This window comes from Helianthus annuus, chromosome 4 (assembly GCF_002127325.2).
Source record: "Helianthus annuus cultivar XRQ/B chromosome 4, HanXRQr2.0-SUNRISE, whole genome shotgun sequence".
Lineage (NCBI taxonomy): Eukaryota > Viridiplantae > Streptophyta > Magnoliopsida > Asterales > Asteraceae > Helianthus > Helianthus annuus.
Genome location: NC_035436.2, coordinates 149,608,782 through 149,623,502, shown reverse-complemented (window position 1 = coordinate 149,623,502; position 14,721 = coordinate 149,608,782). Strand labels below are relative to the sequence as shown.

The 14,721-nt window shown below is 38.1% G+C and overlaps 1 long non-coding RNA gene across 1 annotated transcript; it reads right to left on the bottom strand.

Moving 5' to 3' along the window:
• Positions 1 to 236: 236 nt before the first annotated feature.
• Positions 237 to 2,651, bottom strand: LOC110934823. Its single transcript, XR_002588658.2, has 3 exons — positions 2,523 to 2,651; positions 1,947 to 2,012; positions 237 to 480 (listed from the first exon to the last, which is right to left on the bottom strand). It is a non-coding gene; the product is annotated as an uncharacterized LOC110934823 (long non-coding RNA).
• Between the last annotated feature and the right edge of the window lie 12,070 nt (positions 2,652 to 14,721).

Here is a 14,721-nt window from a genome sequence, read left to right as displayed (position 1 = left end):
ATACGTGAATCATTGCGTAATACAATCATTCAACACAAAGTGTTCATGATGAAAGCATATCTTTCATTGTTTGTGTTATAAAGTTTTCTTCATTCCGCTGCATTATATTCATACTTATTATCATCTTCCATTATTCATCTTAAAAAAAACACAAACAATTCAAACTCAGATCCTAACAATTGGTATCAGAGCATAGGTCAATCAAATTTGTAACACTTGTCTTAATTTAATATGAATTTACTACTAAGTACGCATTTAGTTTGCGTAAAATACGGGTTAAAATTTTTTTTCCGTAGGTTCATAGTTCCTACTAATTAAAGTGTCTAGGATTTTAATCCTTACTAGTAAAAAAAACAAACATATTGTAATTTTATGTAATACAAGATCCATGTTAAGCTAAAACAAAAGTCATGCTTGCGGAAGCTTTAAAATGTTGTGTTCGGTTCTTGACATTTGCTTGAACACCATCCGGAATATCACCTAACATCAAAACCATACCAAATGTTAGTTTTGATGACATAATAAAACTTATAATCAAGTTCTATTGTCAAATAATGAAAACAAAACATAATTTCAGATTTTTGATCAGTTGCGCCACGCGACAGATTTCGTTCAATTCTTCGCAGGCCGCGAGCACGCTCGCGTGTCGCGCCAGTAATAGTGGTTCCCTTCGCGTGGCGGGAGGGAGACCTTTTTCCAGCGAGTGCAGGTTATAAACCTGCATATCTGCCCAGCATTATTTTTCTTACAAAACCAAACTTCTAATGCTTATAACTTTTCGCCTACATGTTCGTTTTAGTCGATTCTTTTTCCTACGCGTCCGTAATTAAAATACGGATCTAACAATTCAATTTTCACACACCGAAACCCGATTTATAAACAAATTGTTCAAAAATCTATGTTTCGATTATTCGACCCATTTGTCACATGGCATACTTTTCATCATTCATTCCTTTGATTTCTAAACTTAATTACCCATTTCCCGGGCTTGTCAACTTTGGCGTGTCATTACCATTCTATGGTTTCACGCATGTAATAGAATTCATGCTCGTTTTCAATAGTTCGAGCATACCACTTGATGCAAATTTTACAAGTACATCGTTCTAGTTATTTGACCCAACATCAAGGGTTCTTCAATCAACTTAGTGTATCCATTACATGGCGATAAACACCTTATCACTAGCATATGTTGTGACTTTCAAATCTCTACTTACATCATCGTTTTAAAACATAATTATAACCTGTTTGTTTTGTCGAGTGAACTTCGTCACTTCTATGGCTTACCAACATACACTAACTATTCAAAATTGACCCGTTTGATCTATTGAGTGAACTTCGTCACTTCAATGATACATCGAACACTTTTATCACACTACGATATTGCTACCAAGCTATAACTAAACATTTTAGTAAAATTAACGAAACTAATAGTTACGTACTTGCCTATTTCATCGTCATTGATTGCTAACTATAATTACCCATTACCGGGCTTGTTCATCTTAGCGTATCACTCCCATTCCATGGTTTACACTTTCATAACTCAAATTTAACGAGTGACGTTCTAGTCACTTCGAACACTACCATTTCGACCATTATTTTAACCCGTTCTTTAACTAGTGAGTTACATCACTTATTATACATTCCAAACATGACGAAATAAACAATAATATCAATAAACATACCTAACCAACTATTTATTTTGACCCATTTGGTTTATCGAGTAAATTCCATCACTTCTTAGACTTACCAACGATTACAATTTTTCACTATAACAGCATTAAGCATATCTAGCCAACCATTTATTTTGACCCGTTTGGTTTGTCGAGTGAATTCCATCACTTCTTAGACTTACCAAATGATTACAATTTTTTTTCACTATAACAACATTAAACATATCTATGACTAGACTTGTCTACATAAATGTAAAGAGACAACAAGTCGTGTACCTTATAGCTTATCCTTCAAGCGCGCGTCTTTCCCAACTTGGTTGCTTGAAGATTCACCCGCTTTGTCTATAGAGTTCAATCAAATATTGTTTAAAACTCCTTTCACAACATATCACGCATAATTTGCCATATCATTTAAACATGCGTTTTTACCCAAAATTCACTATGTTAGCTTTCTTTTAGGCATTTTAACAAACACCTTAAGAGCATTGTTTTTAAATAGCCATTAGCAAGTTCATGACTCTACTATTTAGTCGAACTTTTACACTTTTTGCAAGTTCATTACTTCTAACATGCATATTAATGTCAGATTCGCTTCATGCAAACCGTGAATATCCGTTTTCTGATTACATTATTGGGGTTTCCTATTATTCACAAATACCCATTTAACTCTTAGATGGGTAAACATGAATATTCATAATCTAAGCATCAATTTCACAAATTATTAGCTAGGATTTACATCTAAACATGTTTTCAGCCCTAATTTCATCTAAACATCAACGTATCAAGTTTAGATTTCAATTTCACCATTTATCAAGAATCTGAGATGGAACTAAATGATGGAATTTAGCATACCTTATGATCTCTTCACTGAGATGATCACTAATTTATGCTTGGAAATTGATTGGGAACAGATTGGAGCCCTCAATTTGATCAATTGTTGAAGCTAGGGTTCGAAGGTGGTTTGGTCGCCCCCTTCCTTGCTTTCTGTTTGATCCACACACACAAAATGTGTGTTTGGATTTTTAATTTGTTTGTATTTATTAAAACTAGTTTGATCTTTAACATCTTTGGCCCCTCAACTATTAGCTCTTCCTTGTTTTAGATGTTTTTATTCAAACTCCCATATTACTATAAGATAATTAACTAACTAGGTTATTTTATTGCTAGTTAGTTTACTTTGTTTATTGCCACTTTAAAGTTATAATCACAATTTTATATTTTCGGGGTGTTACAAAATTCGATTTAACAGTCAATTTGATATAAAAGATTAGCTCAATTTCATTGATACTGTTTGTTCGTATTTGTTGAAAAACAGAGTGAAAAGTTTAATCACGTTCAAAGTTGGTTAATCAAAAACTTTGTAAAACAACCAAAATGTCTTCAAACACACAAGATCCTCATAACACTGGCACCCTTTACAAGCCACATATGCTTGTCAGATCTAAGTACAATATCTGGCAACTTAGGATGAGCCATGTTCTTGCACAGCAAAACACCGGTTGCTGAAAGTCGGTTATCTTCGGACCAATTATCTAATATATAAAATAATATAAAACAAAAACATCAAAGTTGTAAATGAAACTTCACGTGTAAGTAGGGGTGTAAACAAGCCCAAAGGCTCGAGAGCTACTCGTTATCGACTCAGTTAAAAGCTCATACAAGCCGAGCTTTAACGAGCCCGAGCCCGAGCCTGAGCTCGAGCCTGAAATAGAGCTCGTTTAGTTATCGAGCCCAAGCTCAAGCCTGAAATACAAAGCTCGTTTAGGCTCGCGAGCCCAAACAACATTTTATTTTTATATATATAATATAATAATGATGATGATAACATTGGTGAGCTGAGCTCAAGTCGAGCTTTGGCTCGTTTAAGCGATATTGAAGCGAGATCGAGCTGAGTTTTTAGTTCGTTTGAGGTAGTTCTCAAAATAGATCGAGCCAAGTAGAGCCGAGCTCGAGTTTTGGGTTTTACTCGTGAGCCAAGCTCGAGCTCAAATAAGTAGGCTCGAACTGAGCCGAGCTCGAGCTCGGGCTCGGCCCGACTCGTTTACACCCCTACGTGTAAGTCTCACATCGAACTTTTAGGCATAGTTGGTACCATCCCACATCGACGTAATACATAAACTCAGTACCTATATCCTTCTTTAAATAGGAATGTATATAGGATTCAGTTAGATAGATTGGTTTTTATGGGAACGCTCTAGTATAAAGAGAATCATGAGTACGCAGTACCGTTTTAAGTGTTGCTAGTAGTCATTTTTAGAGCATGAGCAGGGAGACATTACATCAATTTGCCTTAAATAGTTTTAAGGTACGTTCTCTTTTAAGTTTATATCTAATTACTTATTATTTTATTAGTATTAGTAGTGCTAGGATTATAATTTTTAAGCATTAAAGTTATTGTTACGGATGGACTGATCAACAATACTTAAATGAGGTGGCGTTAATCAGTATCCAACCATGATAAATAACTAGTTAGCAATTGTTACCTGATTGTGCTAACAACTGTTACACATGTGAGTTTTATAAATTCTTTCAATATATGAACATGTTTGTCCAAAACTGTAATAATATGGAATGATTGTTGTACGCATGACATACACATGATATTTGTGGTCCTTATACGTTGTGTTGTGCGGGATTTGTCAGATACTACACTGGTCAGTGTAGGGATATTAACTGTACGATGATGTATGTCACGTGTTGACGTTAAGTTATGATGATATGAGTTGGTACAAAGTCATGATATAATGATGTGATTTATAACTTGTGTATATTCATGAACTCGCTAGCAATAGCTAACGTCTTTTAAGCATGTGTCACAGGTAATAAGACATGATTGTTGGCTTTAGTCCAAGCTTGTAATGGTGTGATTGGATAATATACCTCATACTTTCATTCAGATTGTGTAATCTTTTCAACAGTGGATACATTTGTGTATCTCAGATTGTGTAATCTGGTAGAAGTTTTGTAATATCATATTAGGCTTAGTCTGATTAGATGTTATATTTCAGTTTTCAGACCTTGTCCTGTAAGTTGTTATCAATAAAATAATCACTCTTTGTATCAACTATGTTATAAAGCATCCTTATCAGGTGGGGTGTCACGTATTATATTAAAGAATTGTGTATCGTTTTTCAAAGAAAATGAATCATTTTTTGAAATACTTTACTATTTAAACATTTATATTGATATTCACGATTTTATTATAAATAATAGTAAACTTATGATAATTGACATATATATAATTTCATGAAAACTAATTTTGTTATTATTTAACATGTCTGAGTACTCGCCGAGTACTTTATGCCTTGGCCGAGTACTCATAACTCCCCGGTCGACCGATCTGGGCGCACTTAGCAACTTCTACAACGATAGTGATTATTATGGTTTTCAGGTGTAACAAAGCTAAATACGTGGAAGCATTTGGTTTAATTATCTTCTATAATCTCCATGCTTTTCAAACGAGGTCTTAGATAACAAAATGGGGTGGGTTTCTATCAATTAGGTCTTAAATACATAAACTTACAACCAATGAGCATAAATAAGCACAGTGGTAGATTGAAGTCATGAACTTCAAAGGAACAATGAGCACTAAATTGAGACAACAGTCTGAAAGAAAAATAACACTAAATTCAGATCATAAATGTCAAAAAAGAAATGATTGCTTAACTTAGATCTTGAATCTCAAAGAAATATTGTGGAGTAAAATTGGGATCACACAATCCCAAAGGGATGAGAACAAGTGAAGTATGTTGTATTTGTTAGCGGAAGTCGTTGATTATTCTCTTCATTATGATGAGGTTTTGGTGTTTTGACACGAAACAGGGGGTTACTCGCATGATTTGAAGACATGATTGTAACGGTGGAATTGAGAGACAAATGGACAAACAATAAACTGAATTATGAATGTCTTGGTACCGGTAATTATTGCCGGTAAACTGATGCGTGTTAGTTTATATATGATTTTAGATATATATTTAAGCCCTTTTTACACTTTTAGCCAAGTTTTAAATTTATAAAACACGATATTTACTAACACTAAACACACATATGGGCAAGTGCACCCATCGTGGACGTAGTATAGTGTTGGTAAGATACCGAGGTCGTCCAAGGACACAAGAGCTTTTAATACCGGTTTATCCTCAACGTCTAATCAAATCAAAAAGTTAGAAAAATGTTTTAAACTAAGAAAAATAAAAACTAACTAAATGCTGAAAAATAAAATAAAATAAAAACAGATAGACAAGATGAATCACTTGGATCCGACACGTGTATTAGTATAACCTTTGATTATTTTCGCACTTTTGCACTTGTTTAAGAGATTATCTTAGTTATTGTAGTAGGCCCCTTTTTCGGAGGTGACGTTACCCTCAACCCAGTAGTTTGAGTCAGCAAGGATACAATCCTAAAGGGTTGGATTATTGAAAGATAATGAATTAAGTTATTAATGCAAATTATGGTAGGCCCCGCTTTTGGCGGTGACGTTACCCTCGGCTAAGTAGTCTGAGTCAGCAGGGATACAGTCCTAAATAGCCGGGTTATAGTATTAATAGTAGTTAGCTTATGAGGGGGTCAAAGAGTTTGGATCCCCGCCATCCAATACCTATGGGCATTGAAGGAGATCCTACTAAATTTGACCCAGGTCCCAAGCAGGACCTCTAAACGCTGAACAAGGGCAAGACCTTTACCAAACCGTTCCCTTAACCCCCGACCAGGTAGCCAACATACCTCCATATAGACCGTGGAGATATGAATGGTGAAAATCTTTTATTTTATATAGACAGTAAAATAATGCCAAGACACCACGGACAAACGATAAGGAAAGATCACCTTCAACATAAGTAACTAGTTATTAAAGTCATTAATACAAAACCAAATAAAAAGTGCAAAAGATTAAAAATAAAAAGTATTATACTAAACACTTGTCTTCACCAAGTGATGTAAGAGACTTAGGCAAACATGGCCTTGATTGTCAAGAACTCTTACGATCAATCTTGGATCCCGAGACGACTCACACACTCTATGATGGACAATGGATGATGGTGGTGGATGATGGTGTTATGGTGGTGGTGGGTGGTGGATGAAGTGTGAGAGAGGTGGTGTGCCAAGGGATGAGAGAGAATGAAGCCAAGCTCCTCTATTTATAGGCTGAACAGAACGCTGGACACGGCCCCGTGTTCGCTGAACACGGCCCCGTGCCCGTCTGACATTCTCTCTCTTCATTAATTGTAATTGCGAATTACAATTAATGCGCCTGCTGTACTTTCAACACGCCCCCGTGTCCGCTGGGCACGGCCCCGTGGTGAGCAATGGAAGCTTCTACTGGTTTGTCTTTTCTGCTGCTTCCTGGGCACGCCCCCGTGTTCACTGGACACGGGGCGTGTTCAGACATCTGTTCTCTTCTCTTTGTCTTGGGAGGTGCCGTTGAGGGTCCGGGCAGTTTGCTTTTGTTCCTTTTCTTGTAATTATGATAGAATTAGGGGTCTTTTTGCTTCTTTTGTGATTTTGAGCTCATTTCATCCTGAAAATACAAAAGGAAGACAAAAACACTCTTTTTCCAACATTAGTACTTAAAAAGGGTTAGTTTTATGCCTTAATTGATGTGTTTTATATGTTGCATTTTACACACATCAAATACCCCCACACTTGAACTTTTGCTTGTCCTCAAGCAAAACTCTTTTAATGTGGCTTACACTCCCAAATGGAATAGGTAGAAGAGAAGTTTTTTAACTTGTCCTAGAGTGTCGGGAATCCAAGGTTTGTATAGGTTCTATTTTTATTTTATTTACAATCTTATTCGTCATGGTTTATTTTGAACTTTTCATAAGATAAACTACTTAATTTGGCATAGCATGCCTTATTAAAATTCCATTTATATACAAGTTCACATACCTCACGGGAGATCACTCAATCACTCGGCCGAAGGTGTATATTTAAGTGAATCGCTCGAGAGCGGCACGGATTTACATTTTCCATATGCTTGCCAAGCGATCAATCCTCCTCCTTTTTAACTTTTACCTTTGTAAATATCAAGAGGTCTTTTGGGGTGAAGGCTTGGGTTTAAAGGTGGGTGGTTGGTTAGTGGTTAGTAAAAAGGGCGAAAATCGTAACAAGTGTCGGTTTTCGTAAAATACCTTATTTTTGGTGATATTTATTTTTGAAGTATTTCTCCAAACAAGCTTTTTGTAGCTTATGTTTGTTTTTTGACTTCAACATTTTTTTTTCTTTTTTTTTTTTTTTTTTTTTTTTTTTTTTTTTTTTTTGATCACGTAAAGGTATGTTTATGAAAAACCGAGTTTGTCACTAAAATAAAGGTGAAAAAAATGAAAAAGGTTTTTGGTGGGTAAAAAAAAAATTGTTTTGGGGGTAATGAAATGAAAGGTTTAGGCTCAAAGGGGTTTTCTAGGGGGATTTTGGGTAGGTAAAAAAATGAAAAATAATGGTTTTGAAAGAAAAATAGTTAGTCCTAATGCCTCCATCATTTACTTACTTGGGTTTAAGTTGGTAAGGACCGGGAATGTATCGTCGTGGCAAGTTCTAGATTTGTAAAAACCGAGCGGCTATTCACACAAGAAACGAAAAATGAGCATTTAATCTAAAATATGTGTATTTTTATGCTCAATAAAGGCTCAAAACTCACTTTTTGTGGGAATGGGTTTTTTTTTAATGTGAACAAGCATATATAATCGAATTTTAGCTAGACTTGTTATACCGTTTCATAATTTTCTTATGTTAGTTCTTTTTATCACGACGCTATTGGTTGTAAGTTTGTAAAAATATAACCCTTTTATAACTTGTTATTCCCAACTTAAACTAAGACAAGTAAATAAATAAAAAAAATTAAAAAGTTTTTGAAAAAATTTGGGGTGTTTAGCGGTTCCAATAGAGTTTTGTGTAAGGCTTGTTTTAGGATTTTGCAAAATTCCAAGGTTTTAGCACCCCCCCCCCACACTTAAATTACACATTGTCCTCAATGTGTCCAAAAATAGAGTTTTTGGTTGATTAAAATATGTAAAAGTGTGTTTCAAAACAAAGATTTGTGTTACTGGCACTCTGGACACGGCCCCGTGTTCATTGAACACGGCCCCGTGGAGAACTGCCAGTAACGAAGAACTTACAGAGGGTGAACACGGGGGCGTGTTGGGTGAACACGGCCACGTGTTGGACAAAAATCTGCAGGTCAGTAGCCAAACAGCAGATCTGGGAGATGGACACGGGGGCGTGTCGGCTGAACACGTCCCCGTGTGGACAGTCTGTTAGCCAGAAAAATATGGTTTTCTCCCGGTTTCTTCCTCCTAGGGCTGCGAATGCTAATGTTTAGCATTCTAACCCTTGCATTGCACCTGTTCAAGCATTCAATACCATCCAACCAAGCACCAAACATCCTAATCTTACCATAGTTAAACATTATCCAACACAAAGTAAAAACAAAGTAAAAATAAAAAGAAAAGAGTTAAGGAAAGTAAATTGTCTTGACAAATGGCACGCAGGCCATGAATTGTTCGATAGGAAAGGGTGATCAAACCTGTGGGCTCATAACCAGCTAGCCCTTTGCTCCTCCCGGCCTCCTACTCCATATCTTCATCACTGTCTTCACCTCCGCCTCCCTGCCTCGCCATTTACTCCCGGATGCTACCGATGTCATCTTGTATGTCGTTGACGCTGCGTTCGATAGCTCCCACCCGGAGATGTGTGTTGTTGGCAAGGTTGTAGGTGTTCCGAGTGCACATGAGGTTTTCCTGCAAAAGATCATGCAAACTTTGGAAATTAGGAAAACCGCCTCATTGAGAGGAGGATTGACCCGGATCGCCTTGGGGAGGGTATTGGAAATGTGGAGGTGGTGCGTGAAGAACTAGAGCCTCTTGCGGGTTCCATGCGTAGCCTTGCGTCCTTTGAAAGCTCACCGTCCCGTCCTCCGCTTCATAGAGCAAGTTCATGGCCCGGCAGATATGGTAATCAACCCGTCCCGACCATGGGCTCCTTTCGAAGGACTTCGGGATGTTCGCGAAGTGCTTGAAAAGACGGTACACCCATCCCCCGAAGAAGATTGGTGTAGGAGCAGTGGCAAGGCGGTTTAAGTGCATGTTCCGCAGTAGGAGGTAAGAAACATCGAGAGGCTTCCGGTTATGGATGCAGTGGAGGACAACCAAATCTCTAACCCCAACAACGCCACTACTGTCATGGCGTTGGTTCAACGAGTACGTGAGGAGCCTGTGAATGTAACGGTATAGCGGGTCCCTCAGTTTGGTACTCTTTGTGCTGCTGGAGTTATAGATCCCTTCACCGATTTGTGCCCATGCTGCTTGACGTTCACTTGCGTCCAAATCTCGCAACCCCCCGGTATTCTCTTCGTTCCCTGCTTCTTCATCTTTGTACAGCCCAATGATTGATCCGAACTGCGCCATGGAGGTTCTATAGGTCGTACCCCCACATCGAAACTCGACCGCATCGTGATCAAACGGGTCGCGTCTCGAGTTGAAGATAAACGTACTATAGAACTCCAATGTGCATTGGTGGACCGACCGAAGTCGGGTAGTCAATGCAACGTGCAGCGGACCCGTCACTATATTGTTGAAGCGGTCCAGTTGGTTTACCATTGTCAGCAGATCGGTGCATGCCCGCCTTGGATATTCTTCGGGCCTTGTTTGTAGGACCTCATAGCGAGCCCTTGCATCAAGTTCGCTGGCATTGAACCGTGTGAATTTGGACATCTGAAAAGAATACAACAAAAGTTAGTGCGAAACATGGAAATTCGGGTTGAAAACTGCAGACAGTGGGCTGGACACGGCCCCGTGTTCAGCGAACACGGCCCCGTGTTCAGTCGTCTGTAACACCTAATTTTCATCTTTTCGTCCCGGTTTCGAAAACCTGAAAATTTTTAGCCTAATAGCAGCGGTTTCCCCCGAAAATGAAACCCTAAGTGTCATTTTTCCAAAATCAAACCATTTACCCCTTCGATTTTGTGTTTTTCGGTTCAAGAACAAGGGTTTGTGTTTTTAGTTGGAAATCGGACAAATCTATCAACAATACATGGCTATTTACTTCCTATTACTCTACTCTAAACTACTACTAACAATTTTCATCAAAAATTTTTGAGTTCGATCCGGATGAACATGAAGAACCCTAGATTTCCCCCAATTTTTGATGTTTTAACTACATGCAAGTAACTAATCTAACTACTAAGAAGGATAGAATCATACCTTGACGTTGTTAGGCTTGGTGGTAACGTTCGAAATTGGCAGAAAATCGCCTCTAACCAGAGAGTTTTCGGCGAAACGGGGCGTGTGGAATGGTGTAACTGATAGAACAAATGGGTTTTATCCCGACAGCCGCCTCGACACGGCCCCGTGTTCAGCGAACACGGCCCCGTGCCGGGTGAAATTTTTTGAAATTTTTTTTTTTTTTTTTTTTTTTTTTATGTGCTTGTGTGCATGCCCCTTATCTCCGAATAATGGTTAGATGATTTTTTTACCAGTTCCGAATGTATACTTACCTGTGACATGTCTGGTATGAGTTTATTCGTTGACCGTTTGAAGTGCGATTTCCTCTTCCTCATCCTCAATGGATCCTCTGTAGAGTTTCAGCCGTTGGCCATTGACTTTAAATGGTGTCCCATTTCGAGTTTTAATTTCTACTGCACCGTGTGGAAAAACATGGGTGACTGAAAAAGGTCCCGACCACCTAGATTTTAACTTACCAGGAAACAACCGAAGTCGCGAATTGAACAATAGAACTTGGTCTCCAACCCGAAATTCATTAGATTTAATATATTTATCATGCAAATTTTTCATTCTTTCTTTATAAATTTCGGAGTTAGAATATGCATAATTCCTAAGTTCTTCTAATTCGTTTATTTGACAAAATCGATTCTTACCGGCAACTTCCAAATCTAAGTTTACGTTTTTAATTGCCCAGTAGGCTTTGTGAGCAATTTCTACTGGCAAGTGACAACTTTTTCCATAGACGAGTTTATATGGGGTTGTGCCTATAGTGGTTTTATAAGCGGTTCGAAAAGCCCATAAAGCGTCATCTAGTTTGTCAGCCCATTCTTTTTTATTTATCCCTACGGTTTTCTCAAGTATTCGTTTTAAACCTCGATTAGTCACTTCGGCTTGCCCGTTTGTCTGAGGATGATATGCTGTTGAGACCCGGTGATAGACCCCATATCTTGTTAAGATTTTTTCGAGTTGATGATTACAAAAATGGGTACCTCTATCACTTATTAATGCCTTTGGTGTGCCGAAACGTGAGAACAATTTTTTTAGGAATTTTACTACTACTCTTCCATCATTTGTTGGAAGAGCTTCGGCCTCTGCCCATTTAGACAAGTAATCGACCGCCACAAGTATATATTTGTTTCCTTTTGAAGGCGGGAAAGGTCCCATGAAATCGAGTCCCCACACATCAAAGATTTCACAAACGAGAATGCCATTTTGAGGCATTTCGTTTTTGGAAGAAATATTACCCGATCTTTGGCAGGCATCACATGTCTTTACAAGGTTTTGTGCATCCTTGTAAATGGTTGGCCAGTAAAATCCAGAATCAAATACCTTTCTTGCGGTACTTGAGGCACCATGATGTCCTCCGTATGGACCTTCATGACAATGACGGAGTATTCTTTGTGCTTCATTACCATGGACACACCTTCGGATGAGTTGATCAGCACACATTTTGAAAAGATAGGGGTCTTCCCAAAAGTAATGCTTTACATCAGCAAAGAATTTTTTTCTTTGATGATGTGGCCATCCTTTGGTGACTATACCGCTGGCTAAGAAATTAGCGTAGTCGGCATACCATGGTTCTTGTCTGCTTTCCATCATTTCCAGGGACTCCGTGGGAAATTTTTCGTTGATTTGCTCGTCCCTGGTTGTCTCCAAAGCTGGGTCTTCTAAGCGTGAGAGGTGATCTGCAGCAGTGTTTTCTGCTCCTCTTTTGTCCTTGATTTCGATGTCGAATTCCTGGAGGAGTAGAATCCACCTTATCAAACGGGGTTTTGCGTCTTGCTTCTTGAAGAGGTACCTGATGGCTGCATGGTCTGTATAAACTATTGTTTTAGAAAGAACAAGATAAGAACGAAATTTATCAAAAGCAAAGACCACCGCTAGTAACTCTTTCTTTGTAGTTGTATAATTTTCTTGTGCATCATTTAGAGTTTTACTAGCATAATAGATTGGGTGGAAATGTTTTTCTTTTCTTTGTCCCAAGACTGCTCCAACAGCAAAGTCGCTTGCATCGCACATGATTTCGAAAGGAAATTTCCAATCTGGCGCTATCATGATAGGTGCATTGACTAGCATTTCCTTGAGGGTCAGAAATGCTTGATTGCATTCCTTGTCAAAGATGAAGGGTGCATCTTTTTCAAGCAATTTTGTTAGAGGTCTTGAAATTTTCGAAAAGTCTTTGATAAACCTTCTATAGAATCCGGCATGCCCTAGGAAACTTCTGATTGCTCGCACGGAGGATGGAGGAGGTAATCGAGATATGGTCTCGATTTTTGCTCGATCAACTTCCATTCCTTCGCTTGAGATTTTATGTCCGAGTACTATTCCCTCTGTTACCATGAAATGGCATTTTTCCCAATTAAGGGCGAGGTTAGTTTCCTCACATCGGGATAGCATTCGTTCAAGATTATCGAGGCATTGATCATATGAGTCTCCAAAGATGGAAAAGTCATCCATGAAGACTTCCATGGTTTTTTCAATCATATCATGGAAAATGGCGACCATACAACGTTGGAATGTTGCAGGCGCATTACATAGACCGAATGGCATGCGTCGATATGCAAAAGTTCCGTAGGGGCATGTGAAAGTTGTTTTCTCTTGGTCTTCTGGTGCTATCGGTATTTGAAAGTAACCTGAAAAACCATCTAAGAAACAATAAAATTTATGACCGGATAATCTTTCTAACATTTGATCAATGAAGGGCAAAGGAAAGTGGTCTTTCCTTGTTGCTTCATTTAATCTCCTATAGTCTATACAGACTCTCCATCCTGTGACGGTTCTTGTGGGTATTAATTCATTTTTCTCGTTAGTTATTACCGTCATACCTCCTTTCTTTGGGACTACTTGGACGGGACTTACCCACGGGCTATCGGAGATAGGGTAGATTAGTCCGGCGTCGAGTAGTTTGATGACTTCATTTTTAACCACTTCTTGAACATTGGGGTTCACTCTTCGTTGTGGTTGAATTACTGTTTTGTAGTCATCATTCATTAAAATTTTGTGCGTGCACATGGAAGGACTTATTCCCTTAATATCTACAAGCTTCCAAGCGATCGCATTTTTGTGTTTTTTAAGTAGGTTAACTAATTTTTCTTTTTCTACGCTAGTTAATTTAGACGAAATAATTACAGGTAAACTACCATCTTTGCCTAGAAAAGCATATTCCAAACCTTTAGGGAGTTCTTTGAGCTCGATGGGTGGGTCTTTAGGAGACACCTTATTTTGTGGTTCATCTAGATCAAGAACTTTAAAAGTTTGTTCTATGGCTACCTCTTCGTCGACAAAGTGGTCTTCCTCGTGGTTTGTATCAGGTGGTTCAGCTTCATCTTCAATTAGGGGGTCATTGTTGCCAAAAGGATATTTCATTGAGCGCTCAAGATCTATGCTCCTTTTGAATGCCCCTAATTGAAGAGTTAGATTGTTGAATTTCCGGTTTTTCAAAGCTTTGTGAGTTTGTACAAAAGGTTTTCCCAAGACTAGGGGGGCATCATCTAAGATGACGAAGTCGGTTGGGATTACCATTTGATTTGTTCGAACCAAAATATCTTCGACTACACCGATTGATTTCATTACTTTTCGGTCGGATAGAAAAATGGGTATTTGAAGTGGAGTAAAATCACTAATACTTAACTTTTCAAAAATGTAGTTGGGCATTATGTTAACACAAAGATCTTTATCAATAGTGACATTACTAATAAACGAATTTTGAAAGAAACATGGAACCGGTGTGATGTTAATTTCAAAAGGATCTTCTTTTATTAGCGAGGTTTGATCATTAGTTAACTTAACACTTTCCATTTCTTCAATTTTAGCACTAGTGTTTAACTCTTTTA